We start from the raw sequence: 15,588 nt of genomic DNA, 5'->3' as shown, positions 1-15,588 counted from the left end.
TAAGTGTCGCCCGACTCTGTTTGAGAGTCGTAGGTCCGAGGTACCCTTTGCTGCGTTCCAATTTTCCAAAACAGCTGGACTGCCAGTGTCCAATTTTACATTGAAAACACTCTGGGTTGAAATATCCTTTTAGAGGATTCTGGTTTTACATATTGCTATATAAAGTGTCAAGCTCTAGAGGTAATGAGCTAGTTTTATTAGCCTTTCTTGTTTGCGCAAGCTCAATTTATCTCGTTTGGATGGCTTCTGAGAAAACCCATGAAGAATTTATTTTAGCTAAATGTTTGTATTTTAATTTTTCCAGAAGTAAATTAATTTTTTTCGAAGTAAATATTTATACATTTTGAAAATATTTTTCAAAAGTAACATCCGGGAAGTCACAAACGTTACTATAAAGAGAAATAATATAAAGATCTTTTTTGATAGAGTCCCTAAATTGGCAAGAGCCTTTAAAAAGGTATAACATCATAGGGGCCGCACTATTTTCGTTGTTGACATCAACAATAACTCTCTTACATAGAACTATCATTTCCAGCCAAAAATACGTTTGCTACAAACTCTTCCCCCCTTACAGTCCTACACTCCCCACATTCCGCCCCAAAACGATTCAAATCCGGAAATAGTAATGCCATTTCGTGTCTGAAATCGACACTATGGTTTTTTGATATGGTTTTTAAAAATGGCGATTGTCAGTAAAATTGGTTCACAGATTATTTTATTCGGAATAATGGAATTTAATAGGAATTGTCATTGCTTAAGCCGTAATTTTTTTATATCACATAGGTAAATAGTAATTACCTTTACATTAATAAAAATTCAACAGTTATTGGAAACCATGGTGCCCAGGCCAAATATATGTGTTTGGAAAGACTGTAACGGTGATTCTAAAAATAACCATAAGCCGTACATGAAAGGAGTTGGATTCGTTACATTCCCCAAGCCAAAAATCCAGTGTGAAAAGTGTAAAAAGTGCATTAGATTGGTAGGCCGTGAGGATTATTCTCTAGAGAGGGTCAACTATAACACTTATGTTTGCTATAAACATTTTGTTGGTGCAAATGGTCCAACAGGAACCTATCCAGATCCAGTCCATTGAAAGGTAAGTATGCTATAATGTACCGCACATTTACCCTATTAAAGCTAAGTTTTTCCCCCACTTCTTTGATCTCTTTACTTGTTCGCGTGTTTACTGTAAACTCTCTTGACCATTGGTGGTTCTCGTGTTTTGCTATAATATAAAGTTTATTAGCTGTCTATATACTTAGTCCTTTTTTGGTTTTACAAGGATTACGTTTCAAGATTGAAAAAACCACCCGAGCTTGGAGTTAAACCACGAGATCCCTAATGTGAGGTACCAGTAAGCCAGGACAAAGAAATGCAAGTAGAAATTGGAAGTCACCCTCTAGAACCAGGCTGTAACGCTGCAGATGTTTTGATCCAACAAAATTCTTCATTACAAAAATATGATGTTTATCTTTTAAACGAGATTCCGTTTAACCAGACTGGAGACAGTTGCCCAAAAAAGTCGCTTGATGACTTAGGCCTAAGGTGGTGCCTGACTGATTATTATGAGCACAAAATATATATTGTGCTCAATAAACACCGTTGATTTTGAATTTTTTTAAGTAAAATATCATTGTTCTTGAATCATATTTAGGACTAACTCATCATGATGTTGGTTTTAAACTGGAGATATTTTGTTGACTTTAAACCATGTCTTCAAGGTCTAACAGGTATCTGCTTCTTTTGGATACCTAAAAATATTCAACCAATGTTTTCAAACAACTAAGCCGGACATCAAGTATTTTAAAATCCCATCTAATTGGTGTCAACTAAAAATGTCCTTCAGGTTTATAAACGTATACGTATTAATTATAAGACAATTAAACTAAATTAAAATCAACTACTTAATCTATCACGACTAGTAAATATTAGTACATCTTTTAAAACATTATATTTATTCTCAAACATTCCTTTTTTTAAAAAGCTTTTAACAGCTAAATTGTATCGAAATGTATGATAAAATTCAATATATATATTAAATAAGGGATTTGAAGAGAATAGCCAAATTTAAGTAAAATGTTAGTCTAAGGACACGTTTTTCCAATTTTACAGTAAACCACGCAATTTTATTATTATTATATTTGTTGAAGCTCTAAGTTGCCCCCCCCTATCATTAAATTTTAAATTTTTAAATTGCGATCGAATGCGACCTCAATGCGACAATATGCGAAACCAAAAAATTAGATGCGACATAACTATTAAGTAGGAATAGTTAAAATAAAAGGGGGGCTAACAAACGAGAGTCCCCCCTACTTTTAACTATCAAAATGAAAACACCCTTAATCGAATTCGATCTCAATGCAACAATATGTGACGCCCTTACTTTCGAAGGCGACAATTCAGTTAACGAGATAATCGTTATTGAAAGTGGGGGAAGCCTAACGACAGTCCCAATAGTAAGTAAAGTTGTTTAATATATCTTATTGGAATGCGACCTCAATATGACACCTTAATTTTCCTGATTAATGGTAAAAAACGTCAAATTAAAGTTTAAACATGTTTTATTTTTTACGATAACCAATTGGTGTAACTTTCCATTTATCCATTTATACGGTATAGTATAGTATATGAATACAAATATCTTCCTTGCCTGAGCACTCGAATTTTTTCCCCTTTATATCATCGTACACTTCCCATTTTTCGGTTGGTCGAAACCCTACTATGTAATGACCAATAGCGGATGCATTATTTTGTTCTCTAAAGCCCATTACGCTGCGTAGTTTATAACTTGTGTTGAAACTTCAATTATCTTGGGAATGTCTTCCAATTTAGAAATAGTATCAGTCTCTCAATCCAACCTCTGGGTGAAATCCGTTAATTCGAGAAACAATTGGCTCTGGGATACTTCCGTGGTTATGGTTTTAATTCCATGACAATCTAAGCATTCAATGTCTACATTATTTTCAAAGTGAGCAACGACGAGTTGTTCAAGACTGGAAATTAACGTGGATGGACATACTATTTTAGTTACGTATCCCGATATCTGGTTTGATCCTTTTTTACAATATGACAGACGTCTTTCTCTGTAGAACAGCTCACGAACTTTAATCTTTCTACTAACGTCAAAACTCCATCTTCGTAATGAACGGCGACTACACCACAAATCAACGGAATATTCGGATGCATTTGGATAAGAATTTTAGCTCGCGCCCTATATAAATGAGCATTTACTCCAGATTGCATCATCTTTTTATAAAATAACATATTTCGCTGTCGTTAGCATCTATCAATGTTTTCATGTAGTCAGAATCGCAATACGTAATGTACAACGACTGGGCAACGCTATCAAACGCGCATGTATTGGATATTGAGTAACTTGGTTTTTTAATTTTAAACGCGTATAGGTCTGCACAGTTGCTATTTCTTAGAAATGCAATAGGAATTGTGTTGGTATTTGCTGATAAATCTGTTCTTGAAAGCTCCGTCATTTTAAATAAATAAGATTGTCGGGGTCTTTTTGGCGGTGGTGTGGTCCCCAGATTTCTCCAATTTTCCTCCTCGTCGGTTTCTCTAGGAGTCAATTTGTTCGGTTGATTCTTGCAACTGAAACAAATTCGTCGTTGGCCATATCCTTCCTCGTCGTTTTCAAATGGAAAAGAATACTCGTCAAAATGATACTTGAATCTAGACAAAGAAAATGACTCCAAAAATTGTTCTGGAATGATAATTATAACAGTGAGCAAATTTACCGTGCAGATAAAGCATGGACGAGCACTCTGCAAATCTCATATTTTACAGGCTGGGCAGGTTTTCTCTACTGCATAGGTTTCAATAGTAGGAAAATTAATTGTGTCAATAGTAGGAAGTTCAATTGTCACGTCCGCAGGTGATTCAATTATCTTGACCGCATTTGACTCCATTGTCTCGTCCATAGAAGATTCAATTGCCTCTTCTGTCGAAGATTCCATCGTCGATGATTCCACTTTCTCTACTGTATTTGACTCAGTTGCCGTTGCTGTAGTTGACTCTATTGCCTTTGCTGTAAAGGACTCCATTATAATTCAAAACTTCTTACGAGTAAATAATTATACCTGAAGTGCCATTAAGGAATATTGAATAGTATGCTGGACAATGTTCGCACGTAAAAAACGTTTCCCCTGGAGCAGTATAGGGAGCACCGCCAGTTTCGAAATGTTTCTGTTTAGAACGAAAACGCCGGTCAAATTAAAGAGTAAAATTTTTCAGTTCTATTCGATTTGACGTTTCGATTACCTTTGGTTGAAGTTCAGCAATGTTTTCTATATGGAAAACAAGTTACATCCTACGTGGTAAAATATATTAATTTAATAAATATATTTTCACTTGTTTGTTTGTTTCTCGAAGCTGATATTAACTTCATTGTTCCATAGAGAACTCGAATATGTCGATTTTGAAAATCATCGACACGCATTGGTATTTTTTAACCAGCTAAAATTCCGTTTTTTAGCCGATTAAAACTACTTTCGACACCAGAACAGCTACCAACGATTCCACAAGTCTTAAAGTGTGGTCGCATGATAGCGGTCCACAAAAGTAAAATTCTAGCCATCTTGAGTAAGTCGTCAATAATTTCCGGGACAAACTGTTGGTTCCCTCGGTCACCTTCATTGTCAGAATTGCCAATCTCAGTTTTGCAGATGTCGATTATATTGACCACCCATCTGCGAAATTCAGATCCATAAATTGTTTCCGAGACTTCGTCGTTGGTAGATACTGGATCGGATTCTAGTGGAGCTTCTTGCATTTCTTCGGAAACCGACGAAATTAGATTTTTCAAAAAAAGTTTTATCTCCTCACATATAGTAGGTTCACCTGTGCTTACGCCATTGCCTTCGGTGTCGCAGAGTGCAACTGTTACCTTGGAAGAGGGAAGTATTCTGGAGTGGAAAATCCCATAGCGGTAATAAGAAGGTCCTTTCCCGCATATTGCTGTTAGAATTACCCAGACTACCCCGGTTTTTGGTCGGACGTCAGCTTTATCTGCCATCATTCTAGCTTGATGACGTCCGACCAAAAAGAGCATGATGGGAATTTTACAAAACCGCAGGTGGCACCCGACTTTTCCACTCCAGAATATTTCCCTCCTCCAAGCTGTTACAATAGCTTTCAAAATTGTTTTGACCGTTTTATTGTCTTCAGTTTAAATTAATTGACCAAAAACTTGAAAATAGAATTGTCTTGTTTTTTTTCTTTACTTTTTTAAACTTGGCCACATTGTAATAAGTTTGATCGTGTGTACGACGTCACACCTCAAGAAACAGGACGGAATTGGAGTATCTTCCAGGTCTAAAACTATTCTTGCACACTTGTTTAAATAATCGGCTAACGACAAACAACCACTGAAAGCTCTAGGCACAGCGTACAAAAGCGCCAAAGACATATCAGTAACCACTATGCTGGTTGGCTTTCCACCAGACTGCAGCCATAAACTCAACCATAAATAAATAGAGTTGGCGTCGTGAGCCTCCGACAGCATTTGGCTTACTGGATATTGCCTATTAATGTCGCGTTCATTTACAGTCGCCTCGTATAGAAAGATGTTTCCACTCTTTTCTCCTTTACCGCAGGGTCTACTTAGACGTTTCACTATAGAACCAGTAGCGTCTCTAGATAGTTGGGATTTCTTTTGGTATTTATTGCAGTAGGCTCGGTAAACAGGTAGTTGTGACGCAGTCCAATACAAGACTCGAAATTCTGTGGGTCTGTCTGTCAGGTCTGCGATTGTGTTATGATGGTTGTGGATGTTGAGTTTGTTGTGTTTGTATGGCGTTTTCTCTCCAACTACTTCTTAATGACTTTGGGACGGACCGAGTGCTGAGTGTTATGCAACCTCTCAACGTCCAATGGCACGGTATTCGTCTTAGTATCAATTTGCGACTTTTTGGCGCCGGCCGGGAATCGAATCCGGGTCTGCCTCGTGCAAGAGACGTATTCTAACCACTCAGCCACCAACGCTTGTTAATTAACCGTGTTTTTATAAAAAAACAGCTTTGGCGAATGTCCTTTACAAAGTTATAACGTTAGGTACTATAATTTATTCTACATCATTTTAAATATTTATAAATTATATTAATATTTTACTTAATAAAATATTTATAAATTATCTTAATCTTATATTTAATTAATTATTTATAAATTATGTTAATCTTATATTTAATTAATTATTTATAAATTATATTAATCTTATATTTAATTAATTATTTATAAATTATATTAATCTTATATTTAATTAATTATTTATAAATTATATTAATCTTATATTTAATTAATTATTTATAAATTATATTAATCTTATATTTAATTAATTATTTATAAATTATATTAATCTTATATTTAATTAAATATATTAATAAAATATATTTTAATATATTAATGTAAAATATGATCGTGATCAGGAATTGAACTCGGGTCGCATTGTAACAATGCGGATAGTCCACCGCCGAGCCATTGACTTCCTTAGGGAAAATATTAAAGTAAAGGAACCATTATGATAAGGCGGGTTTTTTTACTAAACGGATTAATACAATATCTGTATATATTGTTTATTGAACTTTGTTTGTTTATTCTTTGGCACGGTTTTTTGTTTTGTTTTAAATTTGTGTTAAATTCTTAACAAAATTTCGTTAAAACACAAAAAGTAGTTGATTGTTACCTTTTAATAACGCTTAGAAAAAGGATAATTATTCAAAACTTCCGCGGAAACTATATCAAAGTAATAATATAGCGCCACCGTGTGGAGAACTATCAATCAAACCGGGTAAAAAATATAATCTCTTCAATTTTTCGAACTTTAGTCAAATCTCGACGGGTCAAAAAAAACACAAATTAAAAGTATATAAGGCCGTTGCCGTCAATATAGAAGATATAGTCTTTCTTAGTTCTTGGCTGTCAGACGAACTACTACAGGACGGGGTCCTGGTGTTGGTCAAAAGGTATGAGGTAACTTTGCGGTTTTAATTAGTATGTTCGGTCTTCGGTTTGGAACGTGAGTGAATGGACTGAAGTGTATGAACAGTGCGTGTTTAAGACTGAAAGTGTTAAAGTAATTGTGAACTAACTCAAGTCAGCTGTAAGATAAAATTGATTGTTATTATTTTTTGAATTGGAATAACCTAATTATACCCTTGAAATTATCAACTCAACCTGTGAGGCTAATTAAGTAGATTTGAAGTAATTAGTAGCGAACAGCTCTCAGCTGTTAATTAAGACAGTTTATAGTTAGGTAGTTTGAATTTAGTTAAAATTACTCAGTATAATTTATGATATTTACTTAAGTGTAAGTGTGTTTTGGTTTATTTTTCAATCACGATGAACTAAGACAAACCTAGTCTTAGACACTTGAGTACCAGTTCTGTACAATTACGTAGAAGGGATATATATTGTTGGGTTATTGATGAAAGTTAAATCTAGAACGTTCCATAGACTGCATAATTCTGGTTGCCATTTTAGTTTCTAATCACTCGCCCTCAACATTACAGTTCTGACAATCCCGAATCAAATAAATTTGCGATATAACGGCGACGGGAAATTATTCTCGTAAATTTATCGCGCGGCCTTAGGGAATATTCTTTTAACCTAATTTCGATAAACTATCGTTTAATTAAAATCGGCCCCATTCCGTTAAAATTATAAACCAAAAAGCGAACGGTCGTTATAATTCCCTCTGTTGATATTTCTTTCATTAAAATTTGCTTCGTATTATATTCAACTGATAAACTTGTACTGTAAAAAGGGTTTAATTCAATTGTGCATTGTTATAGTACGTCTAACTCACTGTTGTAACTACTTAACTTATGATATTCTGAATAAATTAAAATTGGTCGTTTCGTCTCAATTATTTTAATAATAATTAAAATTTTATACCGGGCGGGATAGAACTGGGATAACATTTTTAATAAATAACTCTAAATTGCGGAGATATATCTTTAAGGGTTATCTCGAGAAATTAATACCACTAGGGACAATTCTTCCGAGGAGAGGTAAATTTGGGCTTGCCAACTTGTTCACTCTCACTAATCACCATTTCTTTACGGTGTAATATTTTTTTTTGCCACAAACGTGTGCAACGCTTTTTCCGACATTGAACCTCCAAGCTCTTTGCAGATTACGCTCCAGACCTTGCATTTCTTTCCAGCCAGAACACCATTTATAAAAACTTCTGATTTAAACTTGACAATTTCCGAAATAACTCTATCTATTACCTCTTTTGATTTGCGTTTGTACGCCAATTTTAAATTTTTAATATCAATAACAAATACGAGCACAACGAACAAGATACGTTTAACACAGAGTAAGCACCCGACTGATAATGCTTCAGTATTAAGGCAGGTCATCGGTAACACGCGGTAAATATTTTGACTTCGAACCCTTACCCTTCTGAGGTTAAGACTATAAACGTTATAAACGAAAGGTGTAGCTAGTTAGCGCAGTGCTTTGTAAACGTTTCGTCAAGCAAAATTGGCAGTGCTGCTGAAGTACTCAGAAGTTTCCTAAAAATGTTCGACCTTTGCTTAACCTACATAATAATTCGAAAGACCTTCAAACTTCTACTTCAGAGTGGCCCTCGGGCTGGCCGTTGTAGAAAGGACATTTGAAACTAGGGTCTCGTTAGTGTGAATTGTTTTCTTTACGAAAAAGCTAATAGTGAACTTTAAGTGAGAGAGTTAATATGAAGGAGTGGCGAATGAAAAACATCTATACAGGGTGTTTCAGAAGTCAGTACAGTAACTTTGAGGTGTTATAGGGTTTGAGTAAAGATGTATGACTGTCTTTGTCGCGATCCTTTGCGACGAATAAAAAAAGCGCTAGAGAGCGTTAAAGTTTGGCCTAAAAAGGCTTAAATGTAAGCTTCCAATGAACATAAGAACCCCGATAGAAAAACGGTTTTAAAGGGGTAGTAGGAAATTTTACTACAAAAAAAAACACCAAAATGTCTACCCATTCGTTTCACTGCGACCCCACTTGACTTTTTCCTGTAGGGGTGGATGAAGGAACTAGTCTACGAAACACCAGTGGAGACGGAAGTGGATTTGTTAGCAAGAATTCACGCAGCTTCGGAAAAGGTTCGAACCACACCTGTAGCAGAGAGTGTAAAGATAATGAGAGGCGTCTCTCTTTCAAAAAAGCGTGACAACTTTTTTTTCCCCAAAAGGTCCACTACTACCGTAAGAGCGATGGCGCCACCAGTGGCGCCGGTCTCACAGCGCGCGCGTTTCGATGTTAGGTTTAAAATGGACGCAAAAACTTTCCCGATTTTTAATGCAGGTTTTACAAGGTATTTAAATAGTTTAGTATGTATGGGGTATATTGTTCCGTTTTAAATTGTAAAACATCGAAAACAAGAAATCCTCGTTTATTTCTTTTTAAGTTTCCAGAGGAAAAAGACCGGTAAATTCGCATTTTCATTAGATAGGCTTATTGGTATATTAACTTAATATAAATTATAGTTCCATTTTGTGGCTGAAAAATGTAAATAATGATGGCCTTACAAATAAAACTATGGAGTATTTACACGTTAACCATCGAATTTGCGAGAATCATTTCATTGATTACAGTTTTATGAATATTACAACTAAAAATAGGCTCACACCATCCGCTGCTCCAACAGTTTTCAGTCTCTACACCATTGGAAATTTCAGAAAATGGTAATTCAAAAGAGACTTTGTATCTCTGAAAGCTATCAGATTTTAATTGATAAAACATTACAATGCCTACAGTGAATCAAAATGGAAAAAGAACTTTGGATTTAAACCCGGATTTTACAGAGACAGCTAAACGCGTACCACTAGATCACAGTTATAGCTTTAGCAATCCAACCGAAACAAGCGATCCCAAAAAAACCAATCAATCCTAACAACACCTACGTAATAAATAACCACAATGAATATGGTATGATAAATATTATTTTTTAATTTAGGGCATTTAATTAAGGGCTTTTCAAATTATTTACAGCACATCTATATGTAGGAGCCGAATTTTCAGTGAAGCAAAGCAATGATCAGGCTGTCCAAGTAAAAGGATTGAAAACAAAAAGAGAGTCAAGACTTATCAGAAAAAACAATAAGCAAAATGCCAAAATTCAAAGAATGAAGAAACAGATAAGAAGCTTAAAATAAAAACTGGCAGACAGTGAAAAGATTTGCGATGTTAGCAATGCTCCAAGTTTCTTAACTGGTTTTTCGAAAGAACTCTTCTATTCAGAGTTGAAACTTCGACAAAGAAATAAAAAGGGAAGAAGGTATTCCACAATGTTTAAAGGGAATATAACCTCAGGTTTTTTCGTGTGGAACACCAACACTTCGTTAGTTTCCCGCTCCCTCCTATGGCTTCAGATATTTTTGGCGCTGGTTAGTGATTTCCCGCCAAAATTGTTAACATAAAAAACATAAAAAAACCTTAAAAAAGACTTGACGTTATATTCTCTTTAAGAAATGGTCACTTTATCTATTCTACCATAGTCCCCAAGCATATAGGATGTGACAAGCTGTGTTATGTCTTCCAATGAAAAGGGCCTTGGAGAAATGGCTTGTTCGCAAAACACTCGAAGCCCTGAAGATGAAATTCCAGAATAAGAAACTAAGTGAAAAAGTGGTTTTAATTTCTTTTGATGAAATGAGCTTAAAAGAAAAACTCACCCTTACCAATCCAATTATGGGCCACATGGAAGAACCAAACAGTACGTAAATCATGGCTTAAGGCATAAAACTCAAAAGGAAACAATCAATTGGTTACTTCCTCATTAAGGATGCTTGCTCTGGGCAGACTTTGGAACTGCTCCTTAAAGGATGCATAAAACACCTTGAAAATATTGGCCTGATTGTCAAAGCCGTAGTTTGCGACCAAGGAATAGGCAACCAAAATCTATTTAAAAATCTGGGAATAACCCAAGAAAAGCCTTACATTGAAATTGATGGCAAGAAAATATATTTATTCTTTTATCCGCCTCATCTCTTAAAAAGCGTTAGACACAATTTCAAGAAAAATCCAATTATGGTGGAAGGCAACATAGTTTATTGGAAGGACCTAGAATTTTTTTTGAGTTAGACCAAATAATTGGAAAGTTCCGCGGTGCTCACAAGCTAAAATCCAAACATGTCAAGTGACCGGCATTTTCCAACATGGAAGTTAGCTTAGTAGCCCAAGTTTTCGGCCGAAGTGTTTCCAACTGTATCCAAACAGCGTGTTCATTGGGATTAGGAGACCTGACATTAAATAGCACATTCACAGCCAAGTTCCTTCTCCACATGAATGATCTTTTTGATTTATTCAACAGTAGGACCTTTAATAATGAAACGCTGTGTAAGAGAGGAATGAGTATTTGACACCAGTTTTAAGCTTCTATAGCACATGACAAATATTAAAGGACATTTAGAGAGATTCATCACCCGAAGAATTGACAAGAAATGGTTTAAAGCTACCGTAGATTCTCCATGTGAAACTACATTCCAAAACATGATATCTTTTTTTCATAGAATTCTGCATACATAGTTCCCTTAAAAAACAAGATCTCGACCATGAATACATGAAAACCCAGAAAAGATTAGATATGAAATTGTTAAAAATACAACATTATCTCATTTTACCTACTTCAATGTTTCCTCGTATTTTTTAATTTATTCCTCTCTAATTTATATTAATTACATCATATTTTTAATTTATTGTGTTCTCGTTAAGCCTCGGCCATTTCATAAAATTTCCAATGAATTTCCTTGGTTAATCAAACAAATTATTTCTTTTTGTATTAAAATATTATAACTAATCCGCTTTCTTGTACTTACGTTTCTCTATTTTTCATGGAATTGAATTTTATTAATTTTAAATTAGCCTAATTCAACTATGTTCAACAGCCATGACTGATGAAAAATATTTTCCGGATGTTTACAAAATTGAAAATTTTTCCAGTAGCGACATCGTGTGGCGGGTAGTATCGGAACCTCTCCTATGGGCGCGCTCTCTCAAAATCTTGTACGAATTTTTAACGTTACGGGAATAGGAAGAGACGCCTCTCATAATCTTTACACTCGGTGCCTGGAGTGTTTCAGTCCGTACGTACATCCCTTCTTCGTCGCTGCCGACTTTGTTCAGGAGCTGGAGGCCAACATATTGAACATTTGCTTTAAAAAAATAAAACTGGTGTTTTTTGTTGTAGTAAAATTACCTACTACCCCTTTAAAACCGGTTTTCTATGTGGGTTCTTATGTTCGTTGGAAGCTCACATTTAGGCGTTTTTAGGCCAAACTTTAACGCCCTCTAGCGCTTTCCCTTTCGTCGCAGAGGATCGCGACAAAGACAGTCATACATCTTTACTCAACCCCTATAACACCTCAAAGTTACTTTACTGACTTCTGAAACACCCTGTATAGGCCTTAAATCTAATTCTGGAGATAATTATAATTCTGCCACTGTTTGCTCTATATGCGTTTATTAGGTTATATACTTTTTTTCTTGCCCAGTGGAAATGAGTAACGGTTGAATTGCGAAATTTCGCGTTTTCCTTTATCGCGTTATACGCCTATATTAGAAGGGGGGTTAGAATTTTCACCCTCCCTTCAATATTTGAAATTGTATAGCGATTATATGGTTAACTATATTGTCGCATTCGAAAGTAAGGGTGTCGCATATTGTCGCATTGAGGTCGCATTCGATTAAGGGTGTTCCCCCCACTTTCAATAGCGATTATCTCGTTAACTGAATTGTCGTCGAAAGTAAGGGTGTCGCATATTGTTGCATTGAGGTCGAATTCGATTAAGGGTGTTTTCATTTTGATAGTTAAAAGTGGGGGGGAGGCTCTCGTTAAGTTAACCCCCCTTTTATTTTAACTATTCCTACTTAATAGTTATGTCACATCTATTTTTTTGGTTTCGCATATTGTCGCATTCGATTAAGGGTGTTTAGAGGTCTTAACAACAATAGGGGGGACTGCCATTAATCTAGTCCCCCCCTTTCAATAGCGATTATCCCGTTAACAAAAGTGTCGAATTCGAAAGTAAGGGTGTCGCATATTGTCGCATTCGATTAAGAGTGTTTAGAGGTCTTAACAACAATAGTGGGGCTGCCATTAATCTAGCCCCCCCTTTCAATAGCGATTATCCCGTTAACAAAAGTGTCGCATTCGAAAGTAAGGGTGTCGCATATTGTCGCATTGAGGTCGCATTCGATTAAGTGTGTTTAGAGGTCTTAACAACAATAGGGGGCAGCCATTAATCTAGCCCCCCCCTTTCAATAGCGATTATCTCGTTAACTGAATTGTCGCATTCGAAAGTAAGGGTGCCGCATATTGTCGCATTCGATTAAGGGTGTTTAGAAGTCTTAACAACAATCGCGGGAACTGCCATTAATCTAGCCCCCCCCCCTTTCAATAGCGATTATCCCGTTAACAAAAGTGTCGCATTCGAAAGTAAGGGTGTCGCATATTGTCGCATTGAGGTCGCATTCGATTAAGGGTGTTTGGAGGTCTTAACTATAATAGGGGGCAGCCATTAATCTAGCCCCCCCCCACTTTCAATAGCGATTATCTCGTTAACAAAAGTGTCGCATTCCAAAGTAAGGGTGTCGCATATTTCCCATTGAGGTCGCATTCGATTAAGTGTGTTTAGAGGTCTTAACAACAAAGGGGGCAGCCATTAATCTAGCATCCCCCCTTTCAATAGCGATTATCTCGTTAACAAAAGTGTCGCATTCGAAAGTAAGGGTGTCGCATATTGTCGCATATTGTCGCATTCGATTAAGGGTGTTTAGAGGTCTTAACAACAATAGGGGGCTGCCATTAATCTAGCCCCCCACTTTCAATAGCGATTATCTCGTTAACTGAATTGACGCATTCGAAAGTAAGGGTGTCGCATATTGTCGCATTCGATTAAGGGTGTTTAGAGGTCTTAACAACAATAGGGGGGCTGCCATTAATCTAGCCCCCCACTTTCAATAGTGATTATCTCGTTAATTGAATTGTCGCATTCGAAAGTAAGGGTGTCGCATATTGTCGCATTCGATTAAGGGTGTTTAGAGGTCTTAACAACAATAGGGGGGCTGCCATTAATCTAGCCCCCCACTTTCAATAGTGATTATCTCGTTAATTGAATTGTCGCATTCGAAAGTAAACTTGTCGCATATTGTCTCATTGAGGTCGCATTCGATTAAGGGTGTTTTCATTTTGATAGTTAAAAGTGGGGGAGGGCTCTCGTTAAGTTAGCCCCCCTTTTATTTTAACTATTCCTACTTAATAGTTATGTCGCATCTAATTTTTTTGGTTTCGCATATTGTCGCATTCAATTAAGGGTGTCTAGAGGTCTTAACAACAATAGGGGGGCTGCCATTAATCTAGCCCCCCACTTTCAATAGCGATTATCTCGTTAACTGAATTGTCGCATTCGAAAGTAAGGGTGTCGCATATTGTCGCATTGAGGTCGCATTCGATTAAGGGTGTTTGGAGGTCTTAACTATAATAGGGGGCAGCCATTAATCTAGCCCCCCCCCACTTTCAATAGCGATTATCTCGTTAACTGAATTATCGCATTCGAAAGTAAGGGTGTCGCATATTGTCGCATTCGATTAAGGGTGTTTAGAGGTCTTAACAACAATAGGGGGGCTGCCATTAATCTAGCCCCCCACTTTCAATAGCGATTATCTCGTTAATTGAATTGTCGCATTCGAAAGTAAAAGTGTCGCATATTGTCGCATTGAGGTCGCATTCGATTAACGGTGTTTTCATTTTGATAGTTAAAAGTGGGGGCTCTCGTTAAGTTAGCCCCCCTTTTATTTTAACTATACCTACTTAATAGTTATGTCGCATCTATTTTTTTTTTGGTTTCGCATATTGTCGCATTCAATTAAGGGTGTTTAGAGTTATTAACAACAATAGGGGGGCTGCCATTAATCTAGCCCCCCACTTTCAATAGCGATTATCTCGTTAACTGAATTGTCGCATTCGAAAGTAAGGGTGTCGCATATTTCCCATTGAGGTCGCATTCGATTAAGTGTGTTTAGAGGTCTTAACAACAAAGGGGGCAGCCATTAATCTAGCACCCCCCACTTTCAATAGCGATTATCTCGTTAACTGAATTGTCGCATTCGAAAGTAAGGGTGTCGCATATTGTCGCATTCGATTAAGGGTGTTTGGAGGTCTTAACTACAATAGGGGGGCTGCCATTTATCTAGCACCCCCCACTTTCAATAGCGGTTATCTCGTTAACTGAATTGTCGCATTCAAAAGTAAGGGTGTCGCATATTGTCGCATTGAGGTCGCGTTCGATTAAGGGTGTTTGGAGGTCTTAACTACAATTGGGGGGGGGGGCAGCCATTAATCTAGCCCCCCACTTTCAATAGCGATTATCTCGTTAACTGAATTGACGCATTCGAAAGTAAGGGTGTCGCATATTGTCGCATTCGATTAAGGGTGTTTAGAGGTCTTAACAACAATAGGGGGGCTGCCATTAATCTAGCCCCCCACTTTCAATAGTGATTATCTCGTTAATTGAATTGTCGCATTCGAAAGTAAGGGTGTCGCATATTGTCGCATTCGATTAAGGGTGTTTAGAGGTCTTAACAACA

This window comes from Leiobunum rupestre, chromosome 10 (assembly GCF_980474605.1).
Source record: "Leiobunum rupestre chromosome 10, qqLeiRupe1.1.hap1, whole genome shotgun sequence".
Classification (NCBI taxonomy): domain Eukaryota; kingdom Metazoa; phylum Arthropoda; class Arachnida; order Opiliones; family Sclerosomatidae; genus Leiobunum; species Leiobunum rupestre.
Note: the sequence above shows the minus strand (reverse complement) of the source record.